The sequence below is a fragment of the Protopterus annectens genome, chromosome 9.part0 (genome assembly GCF_019279795.1).
Source record: "Protopterus annectens isolate FY-2018-M chromosome 9.part0, PAN1.0, whole genome shotgun sequence".
NCBI lineage: Eukaryota > Metazoa > Chordata > Ceratodontiformes > Protopteridae > Protopterus > Protopterus annectens.
In genome coordinates this window covers 1,117,686,239-1,117,705,050 of record NC_056743.1, presented here as the reverse complement: position 1 = coordinate 1,117,705,050, position 18,812 = coordinate 1,117,686,239, and the positions used below count along the sequence as shown (strand labels likewise).

The 18,812-nt window shown below is 43.4% G+C and overlaps 1 protein-coding gene across 3 annotated transcripts in view; it reads left to right on the top strand.

Moving 5' to 3' along the window:
- GTSF1 (gametocyte specific factor 1) overlaps window positions 1–18,812 on the top strand; it is a 1,343,308-nt gene that overhangs the window by 317,156 nt on the left and 1,007,340 nt on the right. The gene's annotated exons all lie outside the window — the stretch shown is intronic.

Sequence of the window (18,812 nt, the reverse complement as noted above, 5' to 3'; positions counted from 1 at the left end):
TGGCCGTTTTAAAAGCTTGTGGCAACCTTGAACTCTCAAGCTTCTCCCTTACCTAAAATGCATCAACCGTTATTACCTCAGAAATCATTTGCCGCTTCCAGCAAAAAGATGTCCTTCGTTCTCTCGAACTTGGGGTGATAAGTAGCTTTATAACTTAATTTTGTACTTTTAATCTTTTATAAATCTCTTAACAAAAGCCTTTTTTGTTGCTTAGTTTTCTCCCTTACCTTTTACATTGAAATCTGGTTTTCTCTTTTACTGTTACCAGCCGCGGTGGTGCAGCGGTTAGCATTGTCGCCTCACAGCAAGAGGTTTCTTTTTCGATTCTCGGCTGGAGTGCCGTTTGTGGGGAGTCTGCATGCTCTCCCTGTGGTTGAGTGAACTTTAAAGACGTGCAGGTAGGTGTGTGAGTGTGTGCCTTCTGTGAAGGTTGGGCTCTGAGCTGGCAACTTGACACCGTAAAAATCCACTGCCAATCAAGAGCAGACACCGGTGATCTGCTTTGGCGACACCTGTCTGGGAAAAGCCGAAAGACTGTTAGCGGTATTTCTTGTTACTGTCGTTGGTATCTTCTTTCCGTCTCTCTTCTGAGTTTTGTCATAGTATTCAGTACCATTATTGGTACTTTCTCTTTCTGGCTCAAAAAAACCCTTTGTTTAAAAATTGTAGTTCTTTTTCTGTTTTACTGTTGCTGCTGGTCTTTTTGCTTTTGTGATGGCTGACTAGGAAAAGATTAAAAAAATGTGTAAATTGCAGTCAGAAGATCCATATGTCTGACTTTTGTACACTTGTGTGTTTTGCTTAGGCCCTCTTCTCTTCCAGGAGAATTGCACAATCTGCCATGCTTTCAACCCTAGAGTGTTGGTAGATTGCAGAAATAAATTAATTCTAATGGGACTTTTGCCTTCATCCTTTGAAGCTATGTCTGGACTTTCCAAGGGAAAACTCTAGAAAACATCTCTCACTTCTCAGAGCACCTCTTCTGCATTCTCCAGGTCCGTGGAAAAATCCATTAAAAGAACTTCTTCAGATCTTGTAGTTTTTTCAGATTATATGAAGAGTAAACAAAAATTAACAGATCCAGCCTCTTCTTCAGATTTGTTCAAATTCAAGTCCCTGAATCCCAACTGCTGCTTTGGATCTGAAGTCTCTGAAAAGCAAGGGTTCATTGTATCTGAAGACCTCTGATCATACCAGCTCTTAACAAACTCTGCTTAGAATAAGGGAATCCTCTTCATTGGACCTGGTTCCATCTAGAGTTCCTTTTTGAAAAGACCAAAATCTCCATTGGCTGTATCCACCTGATCATCTAGGAGTCTCACTGAATATGATGTAGAGAGGCTAGTGGGAAAGATCCTCTTGGCACAGAGCCAGCCTGCTCTTTTGTCAGCTCCCATCTCATCGGGTCAGGAAGCCCATAAATCCACAACTCCTCCACTGCCATTTCCCTCCTTTAACTCCTGTCCATGTTTTAGACCCCTCGGATCTGAGTTGTCTGGCACCATATATTTCTGGTCAGAAATTTTTGTATCCTTTAATCCGATACCTGCTCTGACCTCTTCGGTCCAGTTGGATTCAGAGAGCTGTCTGTGCAGATTCTACCCCATTGGGTCAGAGTTGCTGCAGTCTACTCCAAAGGTTTGAGTCTTAGCGATGGTCAGTTTGTGTCAGACTTCGGCCTTGGGGTGGCTGTCCTCTGGGCAGGAGTAGGGATCAGAAGCTTGACCTCTCAGATCTGGATCCTTATCCCTCTCCAGGACCGGTTGCAGGTAGGGTTTTGGCGAGAGTTTTATCTGCATCTCAGACCCAGGCGGTGCTTTCCTTATCGGATCCTGTGTCTACTTCTGATCCACCTCTGCACCTTGAATCTCAGCCATCCTCTACAGGGGCAGCCGATACTAAATCACCAGACTTCTCCACCAAGGGTATTCCTCCTCTTCTGATGCCTTCCCAGAGTATCCCACCGAGAAGGTCCCTAAGAAGAGGGCATGCAAGAGGAAGCATATAGATTCCCCTGAATCTGTCATAGAAGGGACAGATTTTGATGAGGGTGAGGGATTCCTTTCGTCACCTCCTGAAGATGTCTCATTTGGAGACATCCTTATAATCCTGAAACAGAGAGGAAGCCCAGCAATCCTTCATCAGAGGAGTTTGTGCTGCTGGAAGATTTTGGTACCAGCCCATCTACTTTCTGGGTGATCCCACCCACTGGCTAGCTCCTGATCTTGCAGCAGGCATGGAAGGAACCTGACACCATTGAGCCCATTCCCAGGAGATCAGATAGGATTATTGCCCCCCCCCCCGAGACTAAACAGTTTTGGTTAAAAGCCCCCCCCCAATTGATGCCATGGTTGTGGTAGTGGCCACCAGAAAGGAACTTTCTGACAAAACTTCCTCTGTTCATCCTTTTGGCAAGGAGTCGTGGGGGATGGACAGATTTGGGAAGTGTCTATGCTTTAGCAACCTTTGCCTTAAGGTCTGTGAAATATTTGGCACATTCTACTCGACTGATTAAGGGACTTTCAGGTAACCTTGCAGGAACAGTATCTGAAGAGAAAGGTTCCATCGTTTCTCAGTTGGCACCCCTACAATTGATTTCCAATTCATCCATGAGGCTTATTTCTAATGTGGCAGAAGGAACTTCAAAGGCAGTGGGTTCAGGCGTAGCCATTAGTAAACATGCCTGGATGCGTTTGTGATTTTACAGTGCCTTTTAAGTCTGTTCATCAAAGCTCCTTTTGCTGGAACCTCCCTTTTTGGCCCCAAAGTAAAAAAGAATATTGTCCAGGTGTGAGAAGGATGGAAAGACCCTTTTTGCCATGGGCTTACCTTTTTTCACTACAAAACAAAGGGAGCCAGCAGACTGTAGCATTCAATATATTTTCCAAAACTAGCTCAAAGGCATAGTATAAAAAATAAGAGACCAAACAATATAGCCACTATGAGGCCCTAATTTAATGAATTAATTAACTATCCTAATTAAAGGTACTTCTAAAGTCCTGGTGAAAACAAACCTTCCAGTTTCATAATCCATTTTTCTTTACTGTTCAAAATCTGATGCCATTTTGCTTCGTTTGTCCTTTGTGCAATAATTCTATCACAGTAAAATTAATGGATGCATTCTTGTGTACCTCCATGCACTTGTATAAAGCATTGGTAAGCTTCTTGTGCCTGATGTCACTGTAATGTTCATAAATTCTAAATTTGAGTGGTCTGGATGTTTGTCCCACATAAAATGTAGTACATGTAGCCAAACAGATCACCCAGTCTGTCTGACAATTAGCAAAAAAGAAAATATCAAATACTTGGCAAGTGTTTTTACTACTAAACTGGCTTGTTTTCATTATTTTTCTGCAGTGGGTACAGTGACCACAGGGAAAACATCCTTTAAGCCTGTCCACCATGAGAGTTTTGTATGGAGTCACCCTTAACGTCTCCATCTGTTTTATAATGACTTGGATATGACCCCGGCTTCTTATCTCTCCTGAAAGAAAATTGACATCTGTCATCCAAAAAGTCAAGAAATTTAGCATCTGCTAAAAGGATGTTCCTGTGTCTATGAACACTGTTAAGTAGGACATCCATGTTCCTTCCATAGGTAGTGACTAGTCAGATGGTAGAGTCCTTGTCCAGGGACTAGTATCTCAGAAGGTCCTGCCTGTCACGATTAGCTACCCAATGTCTGGCCTTGCAAATATTCCCTATTTTGTATCCTCTGATGTGATAGTGTTCAATCTTTGTTCTTATCCTCGGCTCCGTGTCCCGCTTTGCAAGCTCTGCATCGAAAAAAGAGCTCAGACAACCTAATACCCACAATCCCCTCTGCCTTTACCTCAGATCTAGTTTGCCGCTGCTGCGTTCGGTCGCTGGGATCTAGCTCGAGCAACTTGAGATAAGATATAACTTTAATTTTGTTATATTTTAGAAAAATTTGTTCTAAAAGTACCTTTTGATAGACATAGTGTATGTGTGTGTGTGTAGGTAGAATTTCTCGGTACCGTTAAGTTTATTTAACTTGTTAGAGTTTAAATTTGACAACCGGACTGACATATACATCGGATTTGACTTTTTGCTATTGGATTTGTCTCTTATACTGGACTTGACTTTTCTTACCTGTAAGATGTCTGAGAAAATTAAATCAGGCTTTAAACGTTGCCAGTGTGGCCAAAAAATGTCAGTTACTGACAACCATAGTTCCTGTGTCTACTGCCTTGGCCCTCTCCACTTACAAGAGGACTGTTCAATTTGTCACTCTTTTAGTGGGAGGGTCAAACTCATGGACAGGGGTTATTAAAACCTTCCTTTCAGGAGGCTCTGGATGCTTCAGACCAGGCATCCAAATCTAGATCACCGGTTCCACAGACTTCGGGCCAGTGTTCAACTGGTGTCAGTTCCTGAGCCTCGAGTCTTGGAACCGGTGATGGAGCTCCCTCCCTCGACTCTATTGAGGTGCGGCTCCGTCTTTTTTCTCCCGTCGGCTCGTCTTCTTCTAAGCTCTCCGATGTCGATTTGGATCATCCAAACTTATTTCAGTTTCCACCCAGTTGGTGTCGAAACTTGAAGGCCTCCCATTGTCTCCATCCATTCCTCCTCCGAGACCTGTCCAGTGTTTGGAGCCGGAAGAGGTTGATCTTCTGATTGTGGAGCCCTCGGGTCCAGAACCGTCCTTTCTCAGTCTGTTCCTCTCACCTCGACTCCGTCGGTTCCAGTGCCCGGAGTCTCGGCCCGCGATCTGTCCTTGGTTCCGTGCCTGTTTCAGGGATTCTTCCCATTTCTTGAACCGAGATTCTTAGGAAGGTGTTGTCTCAGACAGCCACATCAGTAGAAGCAACCTCTCCTCCCCATAAAGGGCCGTTTATCCTCTGCACCCACGGCCACATCCAAGCATCGAGCAGATGCTCCCCACGAAGAAGTCCCTAGGAAAAGATTGTGTAAGAGGAGACACTTAGATTCTCCACAAGAATCCTTGACATCCGATACTGACTTAGATGAGTCAGAAGGGTCCCCTAAGTCACCTTCAGAAGATGTCTCTTTTTCTGACATATTGGAGATCCTGAAACAGAGAGGTGACTGGCAGTCCTTCTGAGGATGAGTCAGTCTTGCTGAAGGCATTCCTCCTCCTGGGTCTGAATTAATGGAACTTATTGCTTCCTGACACAGTGGAACCAGTCCCAAGGAAACCCAATAAGTATATCACTGCACCCCAGGACAAGACTTACTTAACAAAAGGAGTTCCAGTGGAAAAGGAGATGTCGAATCTTCTCATCTGTCCATCCCCTAATAAAGATTCTAGGACTATGGACAGGTATGGGTTTTAGTTCAGCTTTCCATGCGATCCCTGAACTATTTGACCCACTTTACACGACTCTCAGAGGATCTAGTCAAAGAGTTGGGAGATACCCTCCAGGGTACTACAGATGCTGCTGTCTCAGAGAAAGTGACAGCCATCCATTGTGAACTCATCCATGAGGCTGATCTCTTGCAGCTTCAGCGATTGCTCTTACAATCCTGGATGATGTTCATTTTATGGAAGCCTTCAAGTCTTCCTTTACTAATTTGACGGTGCCACTCTTTTGGCCCCAAAGTAAAGGAGACCCTTATCCGGTGTGAGCAGGAGGGAAAGACTCTGTCTGCTGTCGGAGTCCGTTTTCCACCCCAACCAGACCGTGCCCCAAAGGGGCAGCGTGGTAGAAAAATGTGGTTTCAAAACCCCAAGGATCTTTCCCAGGCACACAGGGTGATGCCCTTCTAGAGGCAGAGGAGGGGCAGAGGTGGAAGACGCCGCCCCTGGCGGCAGGTCCCAGGAGAAGAGAAGGTGACGGATACACTCCCTGGTAAACCTTTCCAGCACTCCTGAGAGGAGGCCCGACTGTCCTGCTCTGGAGGCAGTCCTTTATACCCTCAGGCCTGGCAAAACATAACTACAGACAAGTGGGTAAAAGCGTGGTTACCAGAGGTTACAATATACCTTTTCTATCCCATCCCATTCCAAAGAAAAGACTCCCAGATGTACCGCCCCATCTGAGCCAGCAGCTATAGAAATTTCAAAGCTGCTAGAAAAAAGAGTCATCCAACCAGTCCCAGCGGACCAGAAAGGATTCGGGACTTACTCAAGGTTCTATTTAGTTCCAAAGGGGACTGGAGGCCCATTCTGGACCTAAGCGACCTCAATACCTAAGAAAGAAAAGTTCAATGGTCACGCTTCAATCGATCCTTCCATTCTTACAGAAGGACGACTGGATGTGCTCAATAGATCTGAAGGATGCATACTACCACATCAAAATGGCCAGGGCATCCAGAGATCACCTGGGTGCCAGTCACTTTCAGTTTCGAGCCCTGCCCTTTGGTCTGACCTCAGCCCCCAGGGTCTTCACAAAATGCATGGCAGTGGTAGCGTCTGACTTGAGACGCCAAGGATTCCAGGTGTTTCCAGATCTGGACGACTGGCTCCTTTCTGCCACCACAGCGTCAACTAGTACAGGCCAGAGACTATACTCTTCAACTGTGTATTCACCTAGGAATTTCCGAAAATCCTTACTACAGCCATCACAGAGTATCTTATTCACATCAGTTAATTCTAAGACTTCCTCCAGAAAGGATACTTTCACTTCAGACTCACATACGCTAATCTTCTCTTGTCCACGACATCCCCAGCAAAGATGATACTGAAGGTTTTGGGACTCATGTCAGCATCTCTTATTGCAATACCTTTGGGAATACTGCACATGAGAGTCCTACAATGGCTACTGTTTGCACAATGGTCGTTCCAACAACTACCTCTAACACACGAAATTCTTATAACACACATGCAAAACACACCTAAACTGGTGGCTACAGACTAGCAACCTTTCCAAGGAGAGACCCTTTGTGCTACTCTCGCCAGTTACGGTGACACCACGGACGCTTCCCTGATTGGGTGGGGCATCTTTCAGGGACAGACAGTCCAAGGCTTAATGGACCAATTTAGAGTACAATCTGCACATCAATGTTCTAGAGTTGAGGGCAGTGTTTCTAGCGTTGCAACACTTTGCTCCCCTTCTTCCTCTGGGAACTATTGCAGTTCAGACGGACAACATGTCGGTAGTCTGGTACATAAACAAGCAAGGGGAACCAAGTCCTATCAGCTATGCAGAGAGGCCATGAGAATCTGGCAATTGATAGCAACGCACATCCGGGTCATAGCCGACAGGCTGAGCAGAGCAATTCTGTTAAAAAGATTTTTTCGCCGTGGGGCCCCTTCCTGCGATCTGTTTCAAATGCAGGAGCTACTTTGCCCTATTTACCCCTCCGGGAAGTCCCCAGGGCCTTCCCCTGATATCAAAGTTTCTCCAGAAAGCCGAAACCTACACAGGACAATAATCCTCATTGCCCCATTCTGGCCTCCCTTCCTCATGACACACTGCATTCGGGACCCTGGATCCAGGAGCCAGATCTATTGACTCACTCGTCAGGGGCTCTCACCCCCCTCTCTTGTCCCTCCATCTAGCAGCTTGGCTGCTCCAGTTAGCCAGGTCTGATCTTCTTTCTGCAGTTCAGAATATATTAGTGGCTTCTCATAAAGCTTCCACTACTAAAACATATACTAGTAAATGGCAGCAAGTGGACCCTGTTATAGCTCCTTTGAATAAAATATTAGAGTTTTTAACAGACTTGTTCCATCAGGGTGCTTCTCCTGCCACATTAAGAGTTCAATTGGCTGCCATTTCTAATTTCCATGTGGAAGAATGTGGGGCTCCTGTTATGGCCCACAGACTTTGTAAAGCCTTTTTAAAAGGGGCTTTTCATATTAGACCACCAATTAGATCTCCTACGTCACCTTGGAGTCTAAACTTATTATTATCTAAGTTGATGCTGCCCCCCCTTTGAACAAGCCTCCTCTTGCCCATTGAAATTTTTGTCATGGAAGACTCTCTTTTTGGTAGCCATTACATCCGCTAGGCGAGTATCTGAACTTCAAGCTCTCTCCATTAAGCACCCTTATTTGATCTTTCATTCTGACAGAGTTTCTCTTCGCACTAATTCATCCTTCCTTCCTAAAGTTTGTTCTATTAATAATATTAATCAGTCCATTGAATTACCCACTTTCTTCAAGAATCACTCCAATAAAATGGAGTATATGTTGCACAAATTAGATGTTCACAGACAGCTAAGGTTTTACTTGGATAGAACAAAAGATCACAGAAAAACTGATCAACTTTTTGTAGCCTTTGCTGATAACAGGAAAGGAGTAGCGGTTACCAAAAGAACTTTTTCTAAGTGGTTAACTGATTGTATCATCTATGTCTATGATTCTTCAAATCAAAGTCTTTTGCACAAACCCAAAGGACATTCCACAAGGTCAGTGTCTACATCCCTGGCTCATGCAGCACATTCATTTCTCATTATAAGGTAGACAAGGTTTCTAGGGACAGGGCAACCTTTGGTTCCACTGTGCTCAAGAACGTCCTTCCGTGAGTTCCTCAGGAACAAGGAGCTGATTGAACACTATCACATATAGAAGTTATGTCCTTTTAAGCGTTCCATGTGGAGTGTTCATCTCCTGGGGCATTCTGCTTCTGCATTGCAGTTGTTGTGTATATAGTTGACATGTATATATATATATATATATATATATATATATATATATATATATATATATAGACTCTTAGTTCTGTGCATATGTGATATAAGCATCTCTGACTACTGGTTTGCTTGCAAACTAGATCTGAGGTAAAGGCAGAGGGGATTGTGGGTATTAGGTTGTCTCAAGAACAAAGGCGAGATGAACACTCCACATGGAACGTTATGGTAAGGACATAACTTCTATTTCCTGAATCTGGTGGTCAGATCTTCTTGGTAAACCTCATAGGTGGCATCATTTGAACATATTCATTTCATGCGTAAAAATTGTGATTTCAGAATGTTTCTGCATATATGTGGAGGATGAAAGCTGGAAGCATAGCAAAGGGAGTTATACTGGGAGCATTTACAATACACTTCCGATGCCAATGTGTGGTCACTATTCCTAGTTACTAAGATATCTAAGAAGGTGAGCCTGTCGATGTTATAATTAACTGAATTGTATACCCCATTTGTTGTTTAAATAGCCAACAAACTCCATGAGATAGTTGGAATCCGATCTCCATACTAACCAGCAGTCATCCAGGTATCTTCTCCAAATGTCTGTCTCATTTAGATAAAGATTGTGTGCATTGTCATAGATGAGCTGTTCCTCAATGTGAGCCACAAATTGTCAGCATATATGGGAGCAAAAGAGGCTCCCATATCCGTGCCTTGTATGTGCAAATAACATTTGCTCTGATAGTAGAACATGTTAGTTGGAACGTGTTCAGCAAGGCAGATTAGGAAGGTACTGAAGCTGGGTTGGTACAATTCCAACTTGTATAACCAGTACTCCTAATGCTTCAAGGCCCGCCCAATGGGGAATGTTGGTATACAGTGCAGAGACCTCTAGGGTGCAGAGTAACCACTCCAGCTCGAGCTGCATCTCAGAGATTACTTTAAGGAATTCCATGTTGCCCTGGATATGGGCCCTAGCCCATTTCAAAAGTGGTTTCAGATATTGTGCAAAAAACAGGGATAGTGGTTCTATAATGGAGCTTCTACCTGAGACTATGGGTCTGCTGCTTGTATTTTCAAGATTCATATGGATATTGGGTAGGAAGTATATAAATTGATTTGAAAGGTCTGGCACCGTAAGATATAATGTGGTGTCCGTGATAATTCCCTCGTTCTTGGCTGATACCAAAAAAACGATCAGTTTTGTTTCTTGAAACCAGGGGTTGGATCCAATGTCATGCGAGTATAATAATGACCATCAGTGAGCTGTCTCTCAGCTTGTGTATTATAGTGGGTGCAGTCCTGGACAACTACCACCCCACCCTTATCTGCAGATAATATTGCTATATCATGATTGTTTTCCAGTTCATGGATAGACTCCATTTCAATCTTTGAGAGATTGTTAGATTTGGCACGGAACTCCCTAAAGTGAAAACGCAAGTCTTTGAGAATACAATTCTGAAACATTAGAATGTTATGCATTGGTGGTATAAAGTTTGATTTGTGGTATCGGAAACCATCCTGCGATTCAGGATTAGATGCTGTCAATAATCTTAGGTTAAGTAATCTACAAAATGAGTTAATATCTTGTGCAAATTTATACTCAAACACAAATGCCAGGTATAAAATTAAGATCTTTAGTCAAATCTTTGACTTGGGTGAGTGACAGAGGGGGTGGATGGAAATATTCAATACATTATCTATTTCTGTACCATCAGGTTCAGCAATCCTTCCATACTGTCCACCTTTGTGGTGTTTCCTGCCTCCCACCTTTGTGGTGTTTCCTACCTCCCCTCCTTTGCCTACCCCTAAAGGGATCTGTGTATTACTTTGTTTAGAAGAAGGGGAGTCTGGGGCATGCTGTGCATCAGGCTCCAAACCTGACGAGGACTCCTCACCCGAAGTATCCTAGCTGGATGAGGATGGTTTCTTTAAAATAGACCTTGGTATTTTCCTTTTGTTAACCTTTCTATTTGTTTGTTCAAACCTGACATGCTTATTACTAGAAAAGGGGTACCCAATCTCAGTCAGCTAAATCTCTATGGAACTTCCTCATATTTTCCTATCTTTCAATTGTTCCAAAATTAGGAGATCCTGGCCAAGTTTCCTAAGGCCAGTATTACAGGATTCTTGTCCTTCAGATTTGTATCTGCACACGAGTAATTTCCATTATGTCCTTATCAATAGTTCTCTCATAGTGAGAGGCTAGAACTTCCACAAAACTCATGGAAGCTCTTTGTTGAGCCAAACCCATTATTCTGTCAGTACTGTGTCCATGTTGTTAACCAGTGGCTCCATACGTACCCTCAGCCCACTTGGTGAAATACCTTTGGTTAGGTATGCCTTAAAGAGCTTAGAGTGCCATTATTTAATTTAAGAAATTGTGCCTCTCACATGTGCTTTCCAAACACAAATCCTTTATTACCCAGACCAAATATGGCCAAATCATCACGAACTGAGGATAAGCCCTGCAACAGGTTGGAAAGATCAATTCGTGATCAATAACTTAGTGGAATAACCACTTTTTGTAAGCCGTATTTGTCCCTTATATGAACACCAGATATTGGAACTATAAGTAGGGTAATAAAAGTGCCCCAGTAAGAGCAAGCAAGACCCTTAGCTTGATCCAGAAACCAATTCAAAATAAAGATCATACAATGTTTCCAAAATTGTGAATATATAAATCCCAATTATCACACTCCCAACCAAGTAGGCAACTTTGCAGCAATGCTGCGTTCATATAACTGTCCAATTGCAGTGTAAAAGCAGTTCGCAAGGCATGGACAATATTAGTCCTTATCCCTTTCCAGGGCAGGTTGCCGTTAGGGTTTTGGCGAGACCTTTGTCTGCATCTCAGACCCAGGCGGCGCTTTCCTTATTGGATCCTGTGTCTACTTCTGATCCACCTCGGCGCCTTGAGTCTCAACCATCCTCTGTACAGGGGCAGCAGATACCAAAACACCAGACTTCTCCACCAAGGGTATTCACGTCTTCTGGTACCCTCCCGATCCCAAAAAGGAGGTCCCTAAGAAGAGGGTATGCAAGAGGAAGCATATAGATTCCCCGAATCTGTCACTGAGGGGACAGATTTTGATGAGGGCAAGGGATTCTTTCAGTCATCTCCTGAAGATGCCTCATTTGGAGACCTCCTTAAGATCCTGAAACAGAGAGGTGGCTGGAAGCCCAGCAACCCTTCATCAGAGGAGTCTGTGCTGCTGGAAGATTTTGGTACCAGCCAATCTACTTTCTGGGTGATCCCACCCACTGATGAGCTCCTGATCTTGCAGCAGGCATGGAAGGAACCCGACACCATTGAGCCCATTCTCAATAGGCCAGATAGGATTATTAGCCTCCCAGAGACTAAACCGTTTTGGTTAAAAGTCCCCCCCTGTTGATGCCACGGTTGTGACGGTGGCCACCAGAAAGGAACTTGCTGTCAAAAGTTCTTTTGTTCATCCTCCTGACAAGGAGTTGCTGGGGATGGACAGATTTGGGAAATGTCTTTGTTTTAGCAACCTTTGCCTTTAGGTCTCTGAACTATTTGGCACATTCTACTCGACTCCTTAGGGATCTGATTAAGGAACTTTCAGGTAACCTTGCAGGAACAGTATCTGAAGAGTTGAAAGATTCCATCAGTTCTCAGTTGGCACCCCTACAATTGATTTCCAACTCGTCCATGAGGCTTATTTCAAATGTGGCAGAAGGAACCTCAAGGGCAATGGGTTCAGACGTAGCAGTTAGTTAACATGCTTGGATGCATTTGTAATTTTACAGAGCCTTGTAAGTGTTCGTCAAGGCTCCTTTTTACGGCACCTCCCTTTTTGGCCCCAAAGTAAAAGATAATGTTGAACAGGTGTGCGAAGGATGGAAAGACCCTTTCTGCCATGGGCTTACTTTTTTCCACCCCATAAAGATCCTTTTAAAGAAACATCGAGGTGTTTGAAAGATATGGTTCAAGAAATCGGAAGGCTCTTTTCAGGACTCTCATGGAGGGGTCTTCCCCCAAAGGTGGAGGGGGAAGTTCAAATAGTAGATGCCTCCCTCGCAGCAGAGGAGGCCCACAACATCAAGGGTCTAGCGAATCTTTCTTTGTCATTCTCTTCCAGGACTCCTGAAAGGAGGCCCAATTGGCCCCCTCTGGAGGCAGTCTGGGGTAATTTGTCCTTGCACCAGAAAGCCTGGCTAGAAATAAGATACCTGGGTGCAGAGGATTGTATCCAGAGGATATAGAATTCCATTTTCCCTTCCTCTAAATACCAGGAGGATCCCTGATTTTCCACCCAGTTAGAGGGAACAAGCAGCCATTCAAATACAAAACCTGTTAAACAAGAGGTCCCCCCAGACCAGAAAGGATTTGGAAGTTACTCAAGATTCTTTTTAGTGCCAAAGAAAACAGGGGACTTGGAGACCAGTTCTGGATCTGAACAACGCTGCTCACGACGTTCCAAATGGTCACTGTTCAGTCCATTCTTCTGTTTTTGGAAAAAGAAGACTGGATGTGCTCAGTAGATTTCCAGGATATGTACCATCATATAAAAATGAAGACGATCCAGGAAATTCTTGCGCTTCGGGTGGGAGCTAGTCATTTACCAGTTCAGAGCACTGCCCTTTGGTCCCAGTACAGCACCCAGGATGTTCAACAAATGCGTGGCAGAGGTAGCAACTAACTTGAGACTGCACTGATTCCACACGTCTACTTGGACTGGCTCATTTCCAACCAGACCAGTTATCAACTTCTAGCAAGACAAGAATTAATCCATATTTGTGCACAGTTGGGTATAACCTCAAATTTCGAAAAATCACATCTTCAGCCAACTCTAACTGTAGAGTTCATAAGAGCACTGCTCGACACAAGATCAACAATAGCATCTCTTCCTCTCTCTAGAATTCAAACTTTAAGATCGCAAGTCAAGATACTTTGCAGTACCACAGTCCCAGCTTGCCTGTTATTACAGGCACTAGGTTCGATGGCAACAGCAATCCCCTTGTCCCACTGGCCAGATTCCACGAGTATTCTTCAGTGGATGCTGGCATCTCAGTTGTCAGTACTTCAGCTGCCCTTATCCGTTCAAATATGAATAACAGACTCTTGCAAGAAAGATCCGAGGTGGTGGACCCAATCAGAACAACTGCTACAGGGATGTTGCTCCTTCTCAACCCAAGGCCAAAGTGACTATGGGTGCTTCCCAGCTGGGATTGGGGGGCATTACTTGGGAAAGATGGTCCAAGGTATGTGGTCCTCCAAAGAGGCGCATTTGCATATAAATGTTCTGGAGTTGAGAGCAGTGCTTTTAGCATTGCAAGCTTTACAGGAAGCTCTCCCGTTGGGAATGATTGCAGTACAAATGGACATGTCAGTGGTTTGGTACATCAACAGACACGAAGAACAAAATCATACCCCCTATGTTGAGAAGCAGGAAGGGTGTAGCAATGGGCAATCTCTTCCAACCACTTTGTCTTAGCAGTGCACATTTCGGGGGAATCCAGTGTGCTAATAGACAAGCTGAGTAGGTGCTTTCGGTTACCTCACAAATGGTGCTGCAACCAGAAAATAGAAGTGATTTTCCGCAGGTGGGGCCAGTCTTGCTGCGATTTGTTTGTCTCCCCTGAACAACAAGTGCAGCAGCTACTTTGCTGTCATCCACTCACAGGGGAAGTCACAGAGGGATGCTGTTCTCCGCAATGCCCCCCCTGGGTTACTATACTCATATCCTCTGATCCCTCTAATACCAAAATTCCTTCTGAAGGCTGCCATGTTGAAGAGAGAGGTCATTCTCATTGCACCCATTTGGCCTTTTCAAATTTGGTTCCCCTTCCTTTGGCCTTATTTGATTAATCAGCCCTGGATTCTGTATCCAGCTCCAGACCTGCTGTCTCACCAGACATGACTCATCCGGACCTTCCAAATCTGAAGCTGACTGCTTGGTTTCTACATTCCCAATAATACCAGACAACCTATGCTCTCTTCTCCTATCTGTCGGATTCTACTATCTTTAGTTGAACAATCTGCAAGGAAAGTTTATACTAGCAAGTGGAAAATATTTGTACACTGGGCACTTCAAAATAATGTGGAACCCTTTTCAGCTCCAATTCCCACGATCCTAGAATTGTTACTTTTTAATCAAGGGGCCAGTTCTTCCACAGTGAAGGTCCAGCTATAGCAGTGATTTCCAGTTTCCATGTTGGTCTCGATGGCTTTTTCTTTGCTTCCCTGTAACTTTGTAAGGCCTTTCCATAAGGAGCACTTCTGTTGAACCCCCCCCCCCCACTTAAAGATCCTACCCTCCTCTGTGGGACTTGTTGGTATTGCAAGCTTTGGTCCTTCACCCTTCAAACTGACACATACTTGTGATGTAAAATTTCTATCTTGGAAGATTTTTTTTCTTGTGGCCATTCTCTTGCCAGATGGATTTCAGAAGTTCAGGCTGTGTTGGTAAAACCTCCATACCTAATTTTTCATAAGGATAGTTGCTTTGCAACAAATACATTTTGCCAAAAGTAATATCAGATTCCAGCATTAACCAATCTAGAAATCTACCAGTTTTCCCAAATTATACAAAGGTGAATATTTGTTGCATTCACTGGATGTGCATAAGCAATTGTGTTTCTGTTTACATAGAACAAAAACTTCAGAAATTCAGCTCACTTGTTTCCTTTGTTGAAAGGAAATTGGGCAAGCCAGTGTCTATAGAGTTTCCCTAGCAAAATGGTTTACTAATTGCGTTTCCTTCACTTACAATAAATTAAACTTGCAATTAACTAGGCAATTGCGTTCTCACTCTAAAAGACTGATAGCTTCCTCAGCCTTTCATTCAAGAGCCTCCATGGATGACATGTATGCAGCTGCAACTTGGTTTTCACCTCACACTTTCATCTCTCATTACAGACTGGATTTAGTTCCTGGAAGTAGGGCATCATTTGGCTCAATGGTGCCCAGGAATATCCTTCCTTGAGGCCACCCTGGGATTCCAGTGGCTGGGGACTCTGTCCCATCAGTTAAGGACAGAATGAAAATAGATAAAATCATATAGTTATGTACTTACCATAATGTTACATCTGTGTTGTCCATGTTCATTTTTCCCAAACTCCCCACCAACCAATGCCCAACCAATATTTTCTGGAAGAGCAAGTGGAGTGAGCAATTTTTAGAGGTCTTCCCCTTGCATTCTGAGGCTCCAGATATAGCTTTGTGCTACCCTCATCTGCTATAATACTGCTTTAAGATTTGTTGTCTTACATAAGAGTAAAGTGTCTGTTTTGCTATAGTCTGCAAACAAGAGCCGATGTAATATGGGTTGGTGGATTCTGGGTAAGGGAAATGCTTGAGAGTTCAAGGTTGCCATGAGCTCTTAAATGACAGAGTCAGACCTGAGGGCTCAGATCTGAACCTATCAGTTGAGGAAGAATGAAAATGGACAACAGAGAAGAAATGTTATGGTGAATACATAGCTACTATTTATATGCATGCTTGTGAAGTATCGCACCATTTTTGCATGATGTTTGAAATGAATAGCCCGTAAAGGACTTGTAACCAAAGCACATTGGTATTCTTCCAGATGGTATGGAAGAGAGTTTTCTTCATTATTGATCTTTTGAAAATTTAACACAAAAATTTGGACTCTTTCTAGCTCCTTGCTTATTATGCTAGTGACAGTAAACTGCCATATTGGGAACTGAAAATAGTAGTGTGACATACCTTCTTGATTTTTCCCTGTAGTTAGTAGAGCAGTCCTTACTCCTGTAAGGTTGGTAATCAGGTGTAGTGATAGTTTATGCACAATTTGCTGTTAAAGCTGTGTATTAACATTTTGTTGTCTGTACCTTCTGTTGCTTGCAAATTGCAAACATCACTGGAACAGCATATTATTGGATTTTAAATAATTCCTGTGTAACACCTCAACTTTTATAGTTTTGTTGTATAAGCAAGGCTTCCTAGGGCCTATTTAACTTCACTCTGTAGGATGTTTATCTGTAGAGCAGAGATTATACATACCATTGTATATATTTGATGTCAGGGTCCTCCTTGCCTGGTTTTCTGTATGCATCTGTAACATTTTCTTCTACTTCCAGGTCCTTGCCATATTTTGCCTTTTATCATGTCCATTTTTTTTATTTACCTGTAAGTATTTTGCTTAATCTCACTAATCTTCTGAAAGATTTATTGACCTTCCCATTCATAACTCCTCTCAAATCATTTAACCATCTCAAGATGGTTCCTGCCTATGAAAAAGCAATGTGTGTTGGTTTGTATCCAGAATTTCACAGCTTCTGGTACTTTCTCATTGCTCTTCCTTTAATGCAGATCATGTCCATGTCATTCTAGTGGTGTATTCTGGACCCTTGGGGAAACTGCTTTATATAAACAAGGGTCTTGCTGTAGACCTGAATCATTTTAGCCAGTTCTACTAATTCTCCTTTACAAAGTATTTTAATAGGCAGCTGCCTGTCAAGTGCAGAAACACATTTGAAGCCTGTGGCCTACTGTCTGTCCGTCCATCGAATAGTATGGCTTCAGAAAGGTCACAGCCTCAATACTCCCCTTTTCTTAATAAGCCTTACCATTCCTGGGACATAGGAAACATGGCTGTGACCATTTTCATTAATCCTTTGTAAATCTTTTGTCCATTTGAATAATTTTAGTAGTGGTTAAAGAACTTGCAGTCTAGTGTCTTAGTTCCACCTCCTTGTTTGGTTCTTGAATTACCTGCATGGAAGGTGCTTCAGAATTTTGTTGGTCTTAATTTTCTTTGGCTTGTTGCTCCTGATGTCCGGCAAAGCTCCATCCTGAGACTGTTGCTTTTTGTTATGCATACAGATTCTCATATGTCTCAAAGGACTAGGAATATCCTCTTTTGTGCAGATGACATTGTCATTTGGTAATCTTGTCAGTTTGTCCAAACATGGAGCATCAGTAGCTCTTTCAATCGTACTCTTGCTAAGATGTGTCAGGATTGTGATGTCAAAGAACTGAGTTCATCTTAGAAGAAAAAAAGTGCAATAGTGTTTGGAACTGATACACACCTTGGCATGTACAGTGAGAACTGGGAGCTTTAAAAAAAAAAAAAAAAAAAAAAAAGTCTTAACCAAACAAGGTAGGCTAAAAAATGACAAGGATGTATTGCTCCCCGTGCTTGAATACTCCCCTGGTATTGACACCATCTCTTCTGTAATCCTACAGAAACTTCAGAGACTTTTAATGTCTGATACGTTGTTGTCTTTTAGGTTCATAGGTAGGTACTAGGGTATCGGCCCTAGGGCCAATATAAGCCTAGCCAAAATGTTCCTGGCTTTCGCCACCCAAAGTTATTTTCCTGTGCCCCTGTCTAGCAGAGCTACAGAAGTGATCCCTGGGGTGAATTTCCTATTTACCATCCAATTGTCAACATTTTTCTTAGAGGACTAATGAGGAGCTTTGCTTGACATGTGGGTAGTCTGTTCCAGAGCATGGGAAGTCTTTGGGACAGGACTGTATCCATCCAGCATGTTCTGTTTATTGTGGTGGCAAGGTTTAGGTCCCTGGAGCATGTGGCTTGGAGGCATTTGGGTTTCTTTAAGTGTAGCATGTCCAACAGATCTGGGTTTGACATGGCTTTGTATCTTAGGCAGAGGTTGCCTCTGAGTAGGTGATAAACGACGGACTAAAGCTGGATTTTTTTTGAGACTGTCTGCGTATGGAATCTGTTTGAGGCCGGTAATCCTGTTAGTGAGATATTTCTGTGGCCTTTCTAGTTGTAGAAGTCTTGCAAGGTACATGCCAAACTGGTTGTTGTACTCCTAATGGGTCTGATGAGGGATGAGTAGAGAGGAACAATGACCTCTTTTCTGGAGGTGAACCCCTTTGTGATGTGGTGTGCCATGTAGAAGGATTTCCTGATTACTTTGGGGATGTGATTATCAAAGGAGAGACTGCTGTCCACCTGTGTCCCATGGTCTCTAATCACACTTTCGGTGTTTAGTAGGCTACCGCCTAAGTGATAGTTCATGGGTACAGTGTTTTTCCCAAAGGGGAAGACAATGCACCTCTTGGCATTGAGCTTGAGGCCATGACTTTGACACCAAGCATTAGTCTCTGTGAGGTCCCTTTTGTAGAATGTTCACATCATTGGGCGATTCTGTTATGGCACCTAGTTTGCAGTCATCTGCAAACTTCATTAGCCAAAGACCTGCTGTATTAGATTGTACTTCTGAGAAGTAGATGCCAAAGAGGAGAGGACCCAGGACTGAGCCCCGTGGTACTCCACTTGTTACTGATC